The following is a 14,792-nucleotide window of genomic DNA, read 5'->3' as shown; positions in this document are numbered from 1 at the left end:
TAGAGGTTCTATTCTCATTATAATAGGTCAATGAAGCATTACAAGAATTTTCAATCTGTAATTTAAAGGTAAATATTACATCATTCATTCATTCATTCATTATCTGTAACCCTTATTCAGTTCAGGGTCGCGGTGGGTCCAGAGCCTACCTGGAATCATTGGGCGCAAGAGAGAACACACCACACTCCTCACAGACAGTCACCCGGAGGAAACCCACGCAGACACAGAGAGAACACACCACACTCCTCACAGACAGTCACCTGGAGGAAACCCACGCAGACACAGAGAGAACACACCACACTCCTCACAGACAGTCACCCGGAGGAAACCCATGCAGACACAGAGAGAACACACCACACCCCTCACAGACAGTAACCCAGAGGAAACCCATGCAGACACAGAGAGAACACACCACACTCCTCACAGACAGTCACCTGGAGCGGGAATCAAACCCACAACCTCCAGGTCCCTGGAGCTCTTCAATCAGCATCAAGGGAACTGCTCTACAAAATACCCTCTGGTGATTATTTTACACCAGCGTTGAATAAAAAGCATGAATTTTTGAAACTGTCAGATCCTTGTGGTGGGGACACAGTGTCCAGCCAGTATCTGTGCTGAAACCTGTGGGCTGGGATAAATGTAAATACAGAATACCCTGCCAGGGGATGTTTCACCCACAGCACAAAAGGTACAGCTAGGACTAGAGTATTTCAAGACAGTCTGGTGAAACTTATTTCTAGGATTCAACTTATAGGTGTGGGGCGGCACGGTGGTGCAGCAGGTAGGTGTCGCAGTCACACAGCTCCAGGGACCTGGAGGTTGTGGGTTTGATTCCCGCGACACTACCTGCTGCACCACCTTGCCGCCCCAAGTTAAATTAAGTCATATATATTTCTATTTCCCGCTTAAAGGAAAACAAGTGTCGGTCAAAGTGCTGCGCAATAAAATCAAAACTGAGCAGGAGCATGCCACAGACACACAATAATAATGGGCCATGATGAAGGCCTCATCACATGTGTCTTCTCACCCTCCTCACTGTTCATCAGCATGACAAGCAGCTCTTGTGTCTCCAGAAGAAAGGAATTATTGTCTCTGTCATTTTCTCATCCTCTCTCTCTCAACTGCACGAGGTCTGTGTATCAGATAGAGATCAGCTTTTAATGAAAGGAAGGAGTCAGGAGCATCCTGACTTCTAGTTTGTGCTTCCTCCTGCTGTAGTTTGTATGCATATCACATACGGAGCAACTATAATCCCCCAGAGCTCATATTGGCAGAATGAAAGATGTGGCGTGGCACTAATAAAGACAATATTAGTATTCTGTCTGGTAAGCCACAAGCTGTCTAAGGACTGGACTTCCAGTTACAGGGCAAGAAGCTGAGAATAAAGGGTTGCCTGCCTCATTCAGGCACAAGGTGCATTGCCTATACAGTGTATGTGCACACACACACACAAACACACAAACACACACACACACACACACACACACATGAAACAAGGCTTTGTTTATGCTCACTCACATTTACAGGAGCATGCCCACCCCCACACACTAATTTATTCTCACTCACATTTGGCAGAGGTAAGTACACATATGCACTCAGCTAAAAGCCTATATAGCTTACTGTACGATGTGTTCTGTGCCATCATTTCCAGTCATAACCTTGTGTACTTTACAAATGTTTAAAACCAGCCAGGATCATTTTTTTTAAACACTTAAAAAAATATCATCAAATGCTTTGCTCATCTGCATATCCAACATTTCTTTTGAATGCAAAGGTTTCTTTTGGATCTCATTTGGATACACACTGAGACTGAATGAATACATCAAGGAACTGATTCTGTATATGCTAAAATCCCATAACCATACAATGTCTCTTAACAACTTTAAACACATTCTTGTTGATTCAACACAGTTTGCAGTTCTGCTGCACTTATTTTACAAAACTCTGAGCACACATTTAAGTTTTCATTGGGAGCACATCTTAGTCGTTTCCCTAATCACTCGCATCACCAATCAAAGCTCAGCTCTAAACTAACGGTGGGTCTGGAGCCTACCCGGAATCACTGGACGCAAGTAGGGAACACACCCTGGAGGGGGCGCCAGTCCTTCACAGAGCGACAGATACACACACACATTCACTCATACACTCACACCTACGGACACTTTTGAGTCTCCAATCCACCTACCAACGTGGGTTTTTGGACTGTGGGAGAAAACCGGAGCAAGCGGAGGAAACCCACGCAGACACAGAGAGAACACACCACACTCCTTACAGACAGTCACCCGGAGGAAACCCACACAGACACAGGAAGAACGCACCACACTCCTCACAGACAGTCATCTGGAGGAAACCCACGCAGACACAGGGAGAACGCACCACACTCCTCACAGACAGTCACCCGGAGGAAACCCACACAGACACAGGGAGAACACACCACACTCCTCACAGACAGTCATCTTGAGGAAACCCACGCAGACACAGGGAGAACACACCACACTCCTCACAGACAGTCATCTTGAGGAAACCCACGCAGACACAGGGAGAACACACCACACTCCTCACAGACAGTCACCCGGAGGAAACCCACACAGACACAGGGAGAACACACCACACTCCTCACAGACAGTCATCTTGAGGAAACCCACGCAGACACAGGGAGAACACACCACACTCCTCACAGACAGTCATCTTGAGGAAACCCACGCAGACACAGGGAGAACACACCACACTCCTCACAGACAGTCATCCGGAGGAAACCCACACAGACACTTGGAGAACACACCAAACTCCTCCCAGATCGGGAATCGAACCCACAACCTCTAGGACCCTGGAGCTGTGTGACTGCGACACTACCTGCTGCGCCACCAAGCTGCCCAAGTGAAAACACAATTTATCGTAATTATTCATAAAGCCAAAACAAAAATGGAGCAGGAAAGATCATGAAGAGGCGGAGGAAGATGAAGGGGACAAGGAAGACAAAAGAATATTTGCTAGGAAGCTCGAGAAATTCTTGGTGACAGTGTCATAAATCATGAAATAAGCATGAAGAAGAAGGCTAGGCATGGAATACAATCAAATTTGAGTCATTACACTGTGGCTGGAGTCATAAGGACCTTTTGTCTTGAGGACAGGTAAGGATATGGACATTCACACATTGTCTTTCAGGGGTAGGACATGAACACCCAAGTTTACAGTATTAACTGTACTTAGCTTTTTCTTACAGGATAGAGGCAGGACCATCAGGTGGTGGGAGTTCATGATTGTTTACAGAGACCAAGAAAATGCAGTTGTGGACATGGTTTTGGCAAACAGCATCATCACACTCCGGGAAATCCAAACACGTATCATAGAGGTACAAAACTTAATGTGGTTACAGATTTTACAGTAAGCATTGTATTTTCTTCAGAGAATTCTTGAGCTTGATGCAAGTCCCCACCCTGTGAAATATTTGCATGTAGATGAGGCTGGCTTCAACCTCACTAAAAGGCGTAGCAGAGGAAGAAACATCATTGGGCAAAGGGCAATTGTGGAGGTCCCTGGGCAAAGAGGTGGGAATATAACCGTCTGTGCTGCAATCAGTGTACAAGATGATGCCAGACATTGTGGATTTTTTAGTTTGTTTTATTTTATATTTTCATTTTTCTGTAACAGTAAAATGTATTTACTTTGTGTTATGTAAGTAAACTCCATATCTGTATTTCCCTAGTGAACTGATGCGATATTGTGTCAGTTTATTTTTTACAGAAGGTTTATTTATTCATTTATTTATTTTATTTAAAGCAGTGATGATTTTGTGACTCATCATAATTCATGAATAAGTTTGAGAACATTTACTGTTCTGTGTCTGCGTGGGTTTCCTCTGAGTGACTGTCTGTGAGGAGTGTGGTGTGTTCTCCCTGTGTCTGCGTGGGTTTCCTCCGTGTGACTGTCTGTGAGGAGTGTGGTGTGTTCTCCCTGTGTCTGCGTGGGTTTCCTCCGGGTGACTGTCTGTGCGGAGTGTGGTGTGTTCTCCCCGTGTCTGCGTGGGTTTCCTCCGAGTGGCTGTCTGTGAGGAGTGTGGCGGGTTCTCCCTGTGTCTGCGTGGGTTTCCTCCGGGTGACTGTGTGGAGTGTGGTGTGTTCTCCCTGTGTCTGCGTGGGTTTCCTCCGGGTGACTGTCTGTGAGGAGTGTGGTGTGTTCTCTCTGTGTCCGCGTGGGTTTCCTCCGGGTGCTCCGGTTTCCTCCCACAGTCCAAAAACACACCTTGGTAGGTGGATTGGCGACTCAAAAGTGTCCGTAGGTGTGAGTGTGTGAGTGAATGTGTGTGTGTGTTGCCCTGTGAAGGACTGGCGTCCCCTCCAGGGTGTATTCCCGCCTTGCGCCCAATGATTCCAGGTAGGCTCTGGACCCCCCGCGACCCTAAATTGGATAAGCGGTTACAGATAATGAAAAAAAAAAAAAAAAAAAAAGTTTGAGAACATTTACTGTTCTGTGTCTGCGTGGGTTTCCTCTGAGTGACTGTCTGTGAGGAGTGTGGTGTGTTCTCCCTGTGTCTGCGTGGGTTTCCTCCGTGTGACTGTCTGTGAGGAGTGTGGTGTGTTCTCCCTGTGTCTGCGTGGGTTTCCTCCGGGTGACTGTCTGTGCGAAGTGTGGTGTGTTCTCCCCGTGTCTGCGTGGGTTTCCTCCGAGTGGCTGTCTGTGAGGAGTGTGGCGGGTTCTCCCTGTGTCTGCGTGGGTTTCCTCTGGGTGACTGTGTGGAGTGTGGTGTGTTCTCCCTGTGTCTGCGTGGGTTTCCTCCGGGTGACTGTCTGTGAGGAGTGTGGTGTGTTCTCTCTGTGTCCGCGTGGGTTTCCTCCGGGTGCTCCGGTTTCCTCCCACAGTCCAAAAACACACCTTGGTAGGTGGATTGGCGACTCAAAAGTGTCCGTAGGTGTGAGTGTGTGAGTGAATGTGTGTGTGTGTTGCCCTGTGAAGGACTGGCGCCCCCTCCAGGGTTTATTCCCACCTTGCGCCCAGTGATTCCAGGTAGGCTCTGGACCCACCGCGACCCTGAACTGGATAAGGGTTACAGATAATGAATGAATGTTTACTTTTGAGGTGTGTCTGTAGGGTTTTTCAGTCAAAAGTGAGTGTTTCTCTGCTGATATAAGGTTTTGAGACTAGTGTGTATGGGTAAGAGCTTTGAGTTTTTAGTTTGAAGAAGAATGTGTAGTGTGTGTATCCAACTGAGGAAAGCTGTAATGGATACTTTATTAAAATTACTGCAGTAAAAGACTGCGTCTACTGCTCTGAGAAGGCTTTACATAGACATTTCTGTGAGAACTGGATTGGATACAGAGTGAGGTCAGATAATGATGGATGATCAGTTCTGAATCCCAAACCCTGATCTCACCGTGTGCTGAATGGTACTCTGTCACTTCAGAGAACACACTCCATCACTTCTCCACAGCCCAGGGTTTAGCAGGCTTTGTTTGTCCTCATTGTTGTAATAAAAGCTGTGTATGCACAGTTCAATATCTGAGTTTGAAATTAAAGTGTACTTTAAACCAGCATCATTTAATGATTACAAAGAGAGATACAAATGTAAAACTACAGAGAACTTCAGACTAGTAGCTGCTTTTTCTTACAAAAAGATACATTACACTAAACTCAATGATGTAACTTCACAACTTCATAAAATGATTGTGATTACTGAGATTAATAAAGGCCACAATTAACATGATTTCAAATCACAGTTGATGCAGTATTTAGGGTCCAATCTTGTCTTGATTTCTTAACAACATCGTTTTATTATGAAAAGGCATTTTACTGTGAAAAAATGTTGTTAAAATTGTTGTAAACTCCTGGCAGTACTCCACAGGGTCAGACAGAAAGTAGACTGGAGAATAGAGACCACCTGTGTAGTCAGGTCACTCCATTTTATGTGCTCACATGCTCGATGGCAAGCACGTGCGGCCCACTCCCTCACTACTGCTCACGAGCCTTGAGGGCAGCCGTTACCATAGCGCCGCCGCTGCGCTCTCTCTGCACTCTATTTGTGCATAAACAACTACAACTCTACCAGGAGGTGGGAGTGGGTGGGTGGGTATGGGGAGATGGGTGACTATTCCGTTAGAGTGGATTGATGTCTGTTCTGTCTCACACGTGAGCCCAACAGGCAGCAGGACCTCCAGGTGTTGATAGACAATACTCTGTCAATCTGCCATGAGTTACATAACCCAGACTTGTGTATTTTTCTAGCTCACTGCTTTCGTCTGCCATTAGACTTCCACAATCACTGGAGCAGGTGTTGAAAGTGGTTTTGCCTCAGGATTCACTGATTGTTTTCTACATTCCCCATGGGGAACTTTGTGGAAAATATTGTGTGTCTGTGTGTGATTATTTATATTTATTTATCTGGGGGTTTATAGCCTGCTCTCTAATGATAGGCAATATTTGGCAGCATTATGTATTATTTTAGATCCATATTCAATGTAAAATTACATATAATATTTGGTAGATTTAGGTATTTGTAGATTAGCATGCTAGTAAGCTATGCTAGCTTAAAGCTAGTATAGGTAATTTGTCATACAGTTATTATTATTTCTTGAAATTCTCTTTACTGCCATACAATCAGTAAATCACATGCTCCGATGACATATAAATAAAGATTCCTTTTCTGTATAAGGCAGAGGAATGTATAAGTTCCGTCCAATCATTTTATTCAGAACAAACAGAACGACTGGATGGCTTCTCTGCCTGTATGCTACATCATCCTCAGAGACTACACGCACGCTGCATGTAGGCTCTGGAAGAGAAAAGAAGAGAAAAGGACAAAGAGAGAAGCCTTAAAAAGAAAAGAAAGGCTGGGTGAAGATGGGGGAAACCAGAGTGAACACTGATGTAGTTATTGTGTGTTTTCTTACATGTGAATGAAACAAGATGTAGGTGGATGGTTTTGGAAGACAAGGCGTTCTGTTCCTCCTTCTGTTTGATTTTTCAGACAGAGAACATGTAAATGTTTTAGAGACATGTTTTTGACATTCTCGATTAGTCAAAAAATAAATAAATAAAATGCCTCACTCACAGGTTATTATAGAATCAACTATTCTATTTAGCATTTAGCATCTAGTTAGCATTTGGCAACATTGCATGGTTAATGCTATATAATCCTGTGTATTTGAATATAACCTATATATACACATTTTACACCTGGAGTCGATTTTAATTTACGATTTTAATTCAAAATAAAACATTTTTATTCATTGCTGGCTCTCCAGTCTGTGTGGTCAAAATTAGCTTCTGAATGTTCTGAATTGTTCTCCACAATTGTAGTTGTTCCCTTTAATGAAATTAAGTCTGTGACATGCCTTGGTGAAAATACCAAAAGGATCAGACAAAAAAAAGCTTCATACAGCCATGGTCAGAACAACCAGTTGCAGCATTTCTTTAAATGAAAGTGAGCCTCTATTTCCTCCAAATGCTCCAAAGAGAAATGCTCTCTCTGGTTTGTTTAAGTTCAGAAGCTCCACATCTTTTTAAGGTGGAAAAAGAAAATAATGACTGTTGTTTATACGTGGCTGAGGTCTAATGTGTATGTAAGGGTATATTCACTGTTTGAATTACCACAGAAACTTGTTTGTAACTTGAGTAATTACTGGGATTCATTATTGTGTCTGGAGGCGGAGTTTAATTACCATAAATATGTGTGTAGGAAACAGGGAGCAAGGCAGCTCACTAGGAATTGAGACACACCCTAAATTGGTCTCTAGAATGGCTGTATGCCAAGTAACCTTTCCCTCTTTTACCACATGCCTGCCAATGCCAACCCCATGCCATATCTGTTAATCGCAAAGCACAGCCACAACACTGAACACTCCACTGCCCTGCTGTGACTTCTCCGCCTGGCCGACATTAGCCGACATGCAGTTATGTAACTGGCTATGTTTACTTACAAGCATGTTTACCAGATCCTTCAAGAGGCAGCGTGGAATGAGAGTAGGTGTAGGAGATAATCTAAAGGGTCATCTTTAAGAACTAACTGATAGAAGGAGATGGGTACAAAAGACATAATGTACAGTGATGAACCCAAAAATTACAGCATTAGCCAAAATAATGATCCTATGATTCAGTGCCTTAAAGGTACCCTTCTTTGGCCTTTTCCAGAGGAAAGGTGTATATTTTAATGTTTTAAGGTCACAATATAAAATATACAAAACTGAAAACAGCCTGAAGATAATGTATGGAATCAATGCATATGTAATATGTAATAAAATGCTGCATGGTTCTGTTTAGCAAGAGAACTACTGTTTTATGGCAGGAATCTGCTTATTCTTGCAATATTTTCTGTCAAACACATGGTCAGTCAGAAAGGTCAGTGGAGATTAGAGACCACCTGTGGGGCAAATTGTGGCAGGCACATGCAGAGCATTCCCTCACTAACCCCCTACAAGCTTGTTTATATTTCTGCAGTAGAATACAATGCTTTCATTATACCTAGAAAAGGATTCTGAATATTAACTGCCTTTGTTTTGACAGAGTTAAAAGCCCATTGCTTGTTGGAGAAATGAGAACCTGTGGTTTGTGCACTGCTGAGAGGACTGCAGTCCTCCTGAGAGAGTGGGGCTGTCAGTTTTATCCCTGGAAGATGGCTCAGAGACGGTGATGAGCTTTGACTTTCTGTCAGAACTGGTCCTTCCGAGTGCAAAGGTTTGCCAGATGAATCATCATAATTCAGACAACAGCTGAAAGCCACCAGTTACCTGCAGCGTAATAATAACCATAATTAAGATGTACCTAGCTGTCATAATTCTGAGTGAGTTATGGAGTGATGGTCCCTGTACCAGTTTAATTCTAGTTCAGTAAATCCACATTAGAAGCAGTTATGCTCATTTCATCACACACATGGTGAGAGTGAGAGTGTATGAAGATGTCAAGGTATGCATATCAATTAGCAAATCAATATGGCCGCTTAACCGTCAGCAGTAATAAAGCACCACATCTCCATTTTGAAATAAGATTATAACAATATTGGCTTTGCATTAGTCAACATTGACATAAATGTCACTTTACTGAGAAGGTAAATGCATCATTGACGTTAAAGCTCTCAACCTTTTCGTTTACAGTGTCTAGATCATTTGTTGCTAATTATTCACTTACACTAAGGCCTTTGTTTATTTCTCCATGTTGTAGCTCAAATCTATGGAGGAAGGAAGTGAAATAATTACAAGTTCTGAACTCCCTTTTCTGTGTTAAACTGAATGTATTATTAATCAGAGAGCAGTGGTGATTTATGTACGACCAGGTCCCACCATTTACTGAAATCTCAGCAAAATTCCATGGTCCCTAAGCCATGCATATTATTCTATGCCTTCTCCCTTTAATGTGGTTTTAAAACACCAGTAGGTGCTTAAAAAACTGTAGTAGGCCTGTAGTTGGTTGTGCATATTCTAAATGCCTGGGAATGCAGACTAATTAATTATTCATTCATTCATTATCTGTAACCGCTTATCCAGTTCAGAGCCTACCTGGAATCATTGGGCGCAAGGCGGGAATACACCCTGAAGGGGGCGCCAGTCCTTCACAGGGCAACACACACTCACACACACACACCTACGGACACTTTTGAGTCGCCAATCCACCTACCAACGTGTGTTTTTGGACTGTGGGAGGAAACCCATGCAGACACAGTAAAAACACACCACACTCCTCACAGACAGTCACCCGGAGGAAAACCACGCAGACACAGGGAGAACACCACACTCCTCACAGACAATCACCCGGAGGAAACCCACGCAGACACAGGGAGAACACACCACACTCCTCACAGACAGTCACCCGGAGGAAACCCACGCAGACTCAGGGAGAACACCACACTCCTCACAGACAATCACCCGGAGGAAACCCACGCAGACACAGGGAGAACACACCACACTCCTCACAGACAGTCACCCGGAGGAAACCCACACAGACACAGAGAGAGCACACCACACTCCTGACAGCTAATGAATTATTGTTTTAGATATTTTATAATGTTTGTGTATTTTGAAATACATAACCTAAATGAATATGGTCTGGATATAAACTTAACTCTGTCACAACATGGTAATTGGATTTGAATAGCATACTTTTGACAGATACCTTGTCATTAGCCTAGAGCAGTCCAGATAGGAAAGAAGTCTTTTACAAAGCTAAACCATTATTGGAACCACTGCTCCTCCAGACAAGAGACGTATGTGTTAAACAATGATTGTGTTTGAAGGTAGTGAACACTTGCACTCAGGGTTAATACTGCTCTTCAGGAAGATAATTAAACACAATGTAGAGGGAGAGAGAAAGAGAGAGAGAGATGGACAGTACTGGTAGTAGCTTGAGTAGGATCCCATCATGAACCTATATATACACCTTGTATGAGATTAACCACTAGAAATATAGAGAGGCTCTGTGTCTGGATTCAGAATTTATTTTCAGTAAATGCTTACACACGCTGTTGATTTTCCAGTGTAAATTATACTACCACAGGGCTCTTGAGTTGTGCAGCAATTTTTCAGTTAAAAATATGATTGATATAAAATGTGTACATTGGGGTGGCACGGTGGCGCAGCAGGTATTGTCGCAGTCAGAGGTTGTGGGTTTGATTCCCGCTCCGGGTGACTGTCTGTGAGGAGTGTGGTGTGTTCTCCTTGTGTCCGCGTGGGTTTCCTCCGGGTGACTGTCTGTGAGGAGTGTGGTGTGTTCTCCCTGTGTCCGCGTGGGTTTCCTCCGGGTGACTGTCTGTGAGGAGTTGGTGTGTTCTCCCTGTGTCTGCGTGGGTTTCCTCTGGGTGACTGTCTGTGAGGAGTTGGTGTGTTCTCCCTGTGTCCGCGTGGGTTTCCTCCGGGTGACTGTCTGTGAGGAGTGTGGTGTGTTCTCCCTGTGTTTGCGTGGGTTTCCTCCGGGTGACTGTCTGTGAGGAGTGTGGTGTGTTCTCCCTGTGTCGGCGTGGGTTTCCTCCGGGTGACTGTCTGTGAGGAGTGTGGTGTGTTCTCCCTGTGTCCGCGTGGGTTTCCTCCGGGTGACTGTCTGTGAGGAGTTGGTGTGTTCTCCCTGTGTCCGCGTGGGTTTCCTCTGGGTGACTGTCTGTGAGGAGTGTGGTGTGTTCTCCCTGTGTCCGCGTGGGTTTCCTCCGTGTGCTCCGGTTTCCTCCCACAGTCCAAAAACACACGTTGGTAGGTGGATTGGCGACTCCAAAGTGTCCATAGGTGTGAGTGTGTGAGTGAATGTGTGTGTGTGTGTCTGTGTTGCCCTGTGAAGGACTGGCGCCCCCTCCAGGGTGTATTCCCGCCTTGTGCCCAATGATTCCAGGTAGGCTCTGGACCCACCGCGACCCTGAATTGGATAAGGGTTACAGATAATGAATGAATGAATGAAATGTGTACATTTTTGTAGGTTGTTTAAGCTTTGAAAATAACCTATGTACTCTACACAGAAAGCTCTGTATCCATCCTTTGGCAGAAAACTGTTGCTGGCTGGAGGGCTATGAAAAGAGTGTGTGGATGCAATCAATAAATGTCTGCAGCTAGTTAACAGCAGCCTATTTCTGCATGTTATTTTTCTTCAGTGATCTAGTAGAGACCAGAAATGTACACAGGACAAATACAAGAAGAAAATCTTGGGAAACTCAGATAATAAATACGTATATGTTGCTTGAAAAATACTTTTATCCTTAATTTAAGAAATGTGCAACAGCTCTGGATTCAGTAGGTTGCCTAGGTTACATGACATGTTAAGTTACCATTTGATTGACAGAATGTGAGTATGATAATAATTTGTTCATTGCCTGTAAGCGCTTATCCAGTTCAGGTCTCTGCGTGAACACTTTAAACAGAGGTTCTGAAGAGACAAGTAAGATCCAATGCCCAGTTGTTCCAGTCCGGGGACAATAGACTTTTGTTATCATTTGTTGTTTTATTCCTACACATTAGTCTTTTCCTAAACCGCAATACCTAAGGGTGAACACAGTGTTCTGTGTGTGTGTGTGTGTACGTGTCTTGTTGATTTCCCATGTGATTGCCATGGTGAAGGATATTTGTCAATTTGAGCTCTGAGGAGAGGTCCAGTGGACCTTGTTATTCAGATTTCAAGGGAACTGATTAAACAGTGCTATCAAAAAAATAGTTCTCCAATCTTATTTTAACTCATAGTCCCCAGAGCAGGATTCATAACAGTTCTCAATGTGTTTGAATAGGATTCCCTGGGATGCTAATCACAGGAGACGTTTGCTAAGCCTGAGCCTAAGCTAACAACACTGTGGCGCATGCTTTATGGCAGTAATTTAAGCAGGTTGCATCACTGAGGCCCACAAATCAAGCTTCATTTTTAATTAAATATAAGACTATTCTGGCTTCCTTGGCTTAAAATACATTTTACGTGTTATTCACAGTTCCATAGTGCGTAAAAGGAACCATCCCGTCTCACTTGAGGTAAATCCAGTTTCGATGAATAGTCTAGCAATTTGCCACAGAGACTGCATGGAGTGGAGTGATGATTCGGGGTGGGGGTGGGGGTGGGGGATGATTTAGCTCCAGGCTAATCAGTCTTTACCAAAACATTTGTGTGTGAGTATAGTGCCAGCAAGAGTAGTCTACTGAGTGAACCTGTTGAACCTGTGAACCATTGCAAAAGACGTGTAGTCTATAAAGCATTTTAACAAAGTCTGTAACAACCAGCTACATCCTCTGTGGAAATTCACAGCCTTTTATTGATTCCTCAGAGAGGATTGAGAAATGTTACTGCATCACCCATTTGTGCTTTCACAGCTCATTGATCGTCTCGCTCAGCTTTACACAACTGTGATCGCTGTTTGTCAAACACAAAAAACATAACACTGACCAACCCTTTTTTTTACTGAGGTATTGAGTATGTGATATGATTTATTTTTATTTTTAAAAACATGTTGTTGAATTGCTTGTTAGTGGGAAGAAGGCTTGTTTGTCCCAATTGCACTTCAGGTGTATTCTTGCTTTTAGTCTTTTTATTGAATTTCAGAGTTTCAATAATAACATTTCGATTTCAGGCCTCCATTCAATGCATGATGCAAGAGACAGTGCTTCATTCAATCATTCATTATCTGTAAGCGCTTATCCAGTTCAGGGTCGCGGTGGGTCCAGAGCCTACCTGGAATCATTGGGCGCAAGGAGGGAATACACCCTGGAGGGGGCGCCAGTCCTTCACAGGGCAACACAGACACACATTCACTCACACCTATGGACACTTTTGAGTCGCCAATCCACCTACCAACATGCGTTTTTGGACTGTGGGAGGAAACCGGAGCACCCGGAGGAAACCCACGCGGACACGGGGAGAACACACCACACTCCTCACAGACAGTCACCTGGAGCGGGAATCGAACCCACAATCTCCAGGCCCCTGGAGCTGTGTGACTGCGACACCTACCTGCTGCGCCACCACGTGCATCTATTTGGCAAATTAACATAAATGTGTTAGAGTTAACATGAATAACTGCCTGCTAATTTACAGCAATGAAGCACACAAATAAGTGGATAAATTAGTATGTATATGTGAAAATGTAATTTGTGCACAAAATTGCAAAGTGTATATCTTTTCTAATTGCACCTATGCTTTATTCCCAATGTGTTTTTATTTTTTTTCTATGCTAATCGAGCCTTTTAATGTCATTTGTAGAAACCGAATGGCTCCAGTGTGACAGCAGAATTGTTCTTCTGTGAGGCCATGTTCCTTGCTCAGTTTCGAGTTACACCGGCTTCGTTTCATAAGGGATTTTATAATTAGCTGCCAAGTTGAATCAGGTGTGATAAGAAAAAAAAAACCTTGCAGTTGTTCTACTCTTTAAGTAGAGAAATGCTCCAGAGGGACCACACCAGGGAATCCCAGCTATTTAAAGAAGAGAAACACAAAAACAATGCCACCTCCAGGGATATGCACTTTTAACACTGCGTGTTTTTAAATCATAACAATATTTATTCCATATATATATATATAGGGCGGCACGGTGGTGCAGCTAGTAGTGTCGCAGTCACACAGCTCCAGGGACCTGGAGGCTGTGGGTTCGATTCCCGCTCCAGGTGACTGTCTGTGAGGAGTGTGGTATGTTCTCGCTGTGTCTGCGTGGGTTTCCTCCGGGTGATTGTCTGTGAGGAGTTGGTGTGTTCTCCCTGTGTCTGCGTGGGTTTCCTCCGGGTGATTGTCTGTGAGGAGTGTGGTGTGTTCTCCCTGTGTCTGCGTGGGTTTCCTCCGGGTGACTGTCTGTGAGGAGTGTGGTGTGTTCTCCCGGTGTCTGCGTGGGTTTCCTCCGGGTGCTCTGGTTTCCTCCCACGGTCCAAAAACACATTGGTAGATGGATTGGCAACTCAAAAGTGTCCATAAGTGTGAGTGAATGTGTGTGTGTGTGTTGCCCTGTGAAGGACTGGCGCCCCCTCCAGGGTGTATTCCCGCCTTGCACCCAATGATTCCAGGTAGGCTCTGGACCCACCGTGACCCACCTGAAATGGATAAGTGCTTACAGAGAATGAATGAATGAATATATATATATATTCTTGGTCGATGGACTATTCTTAGTTCAATAGTGACACTGAAGGTCTTTAAAAACTCCAGCAGCACTGCTGTGTCTGATCCACTCTACACCAGCACAACACACACTAACACACCACCACCACGTCAGTGTCACTGCAGCGCTGAGAATGATCGATCACCCACATCACACCTGCTCTGTGGTGGTTCTGACCATTGAAAGTGGGTGAAAGTGGGCAAAAAGTATGCAGAACAAGGACTACAGTCCATGACACCAGGGGTTTCTCCTTGAGCCATCCAGTCCT

The sequence above is a fragment of the Hoplias malabaricus genome, chromosome 13, assembly GCF_029633855.1.
Source record: "Hoplias malabaricus isolate fHopMal1 chromosome 13, fHopMal1.hap1, whole genome shotgun sequence".
Classification (NCBI taxonomy): Eukaryota; Metazoa; Chordata; class Actinopteri; order Characiformes; family Erythrinidae; genus Hoplias; species Hoplias malabaricus.
Note: the sequence above shows the minus strand (reverse complement) of the source record.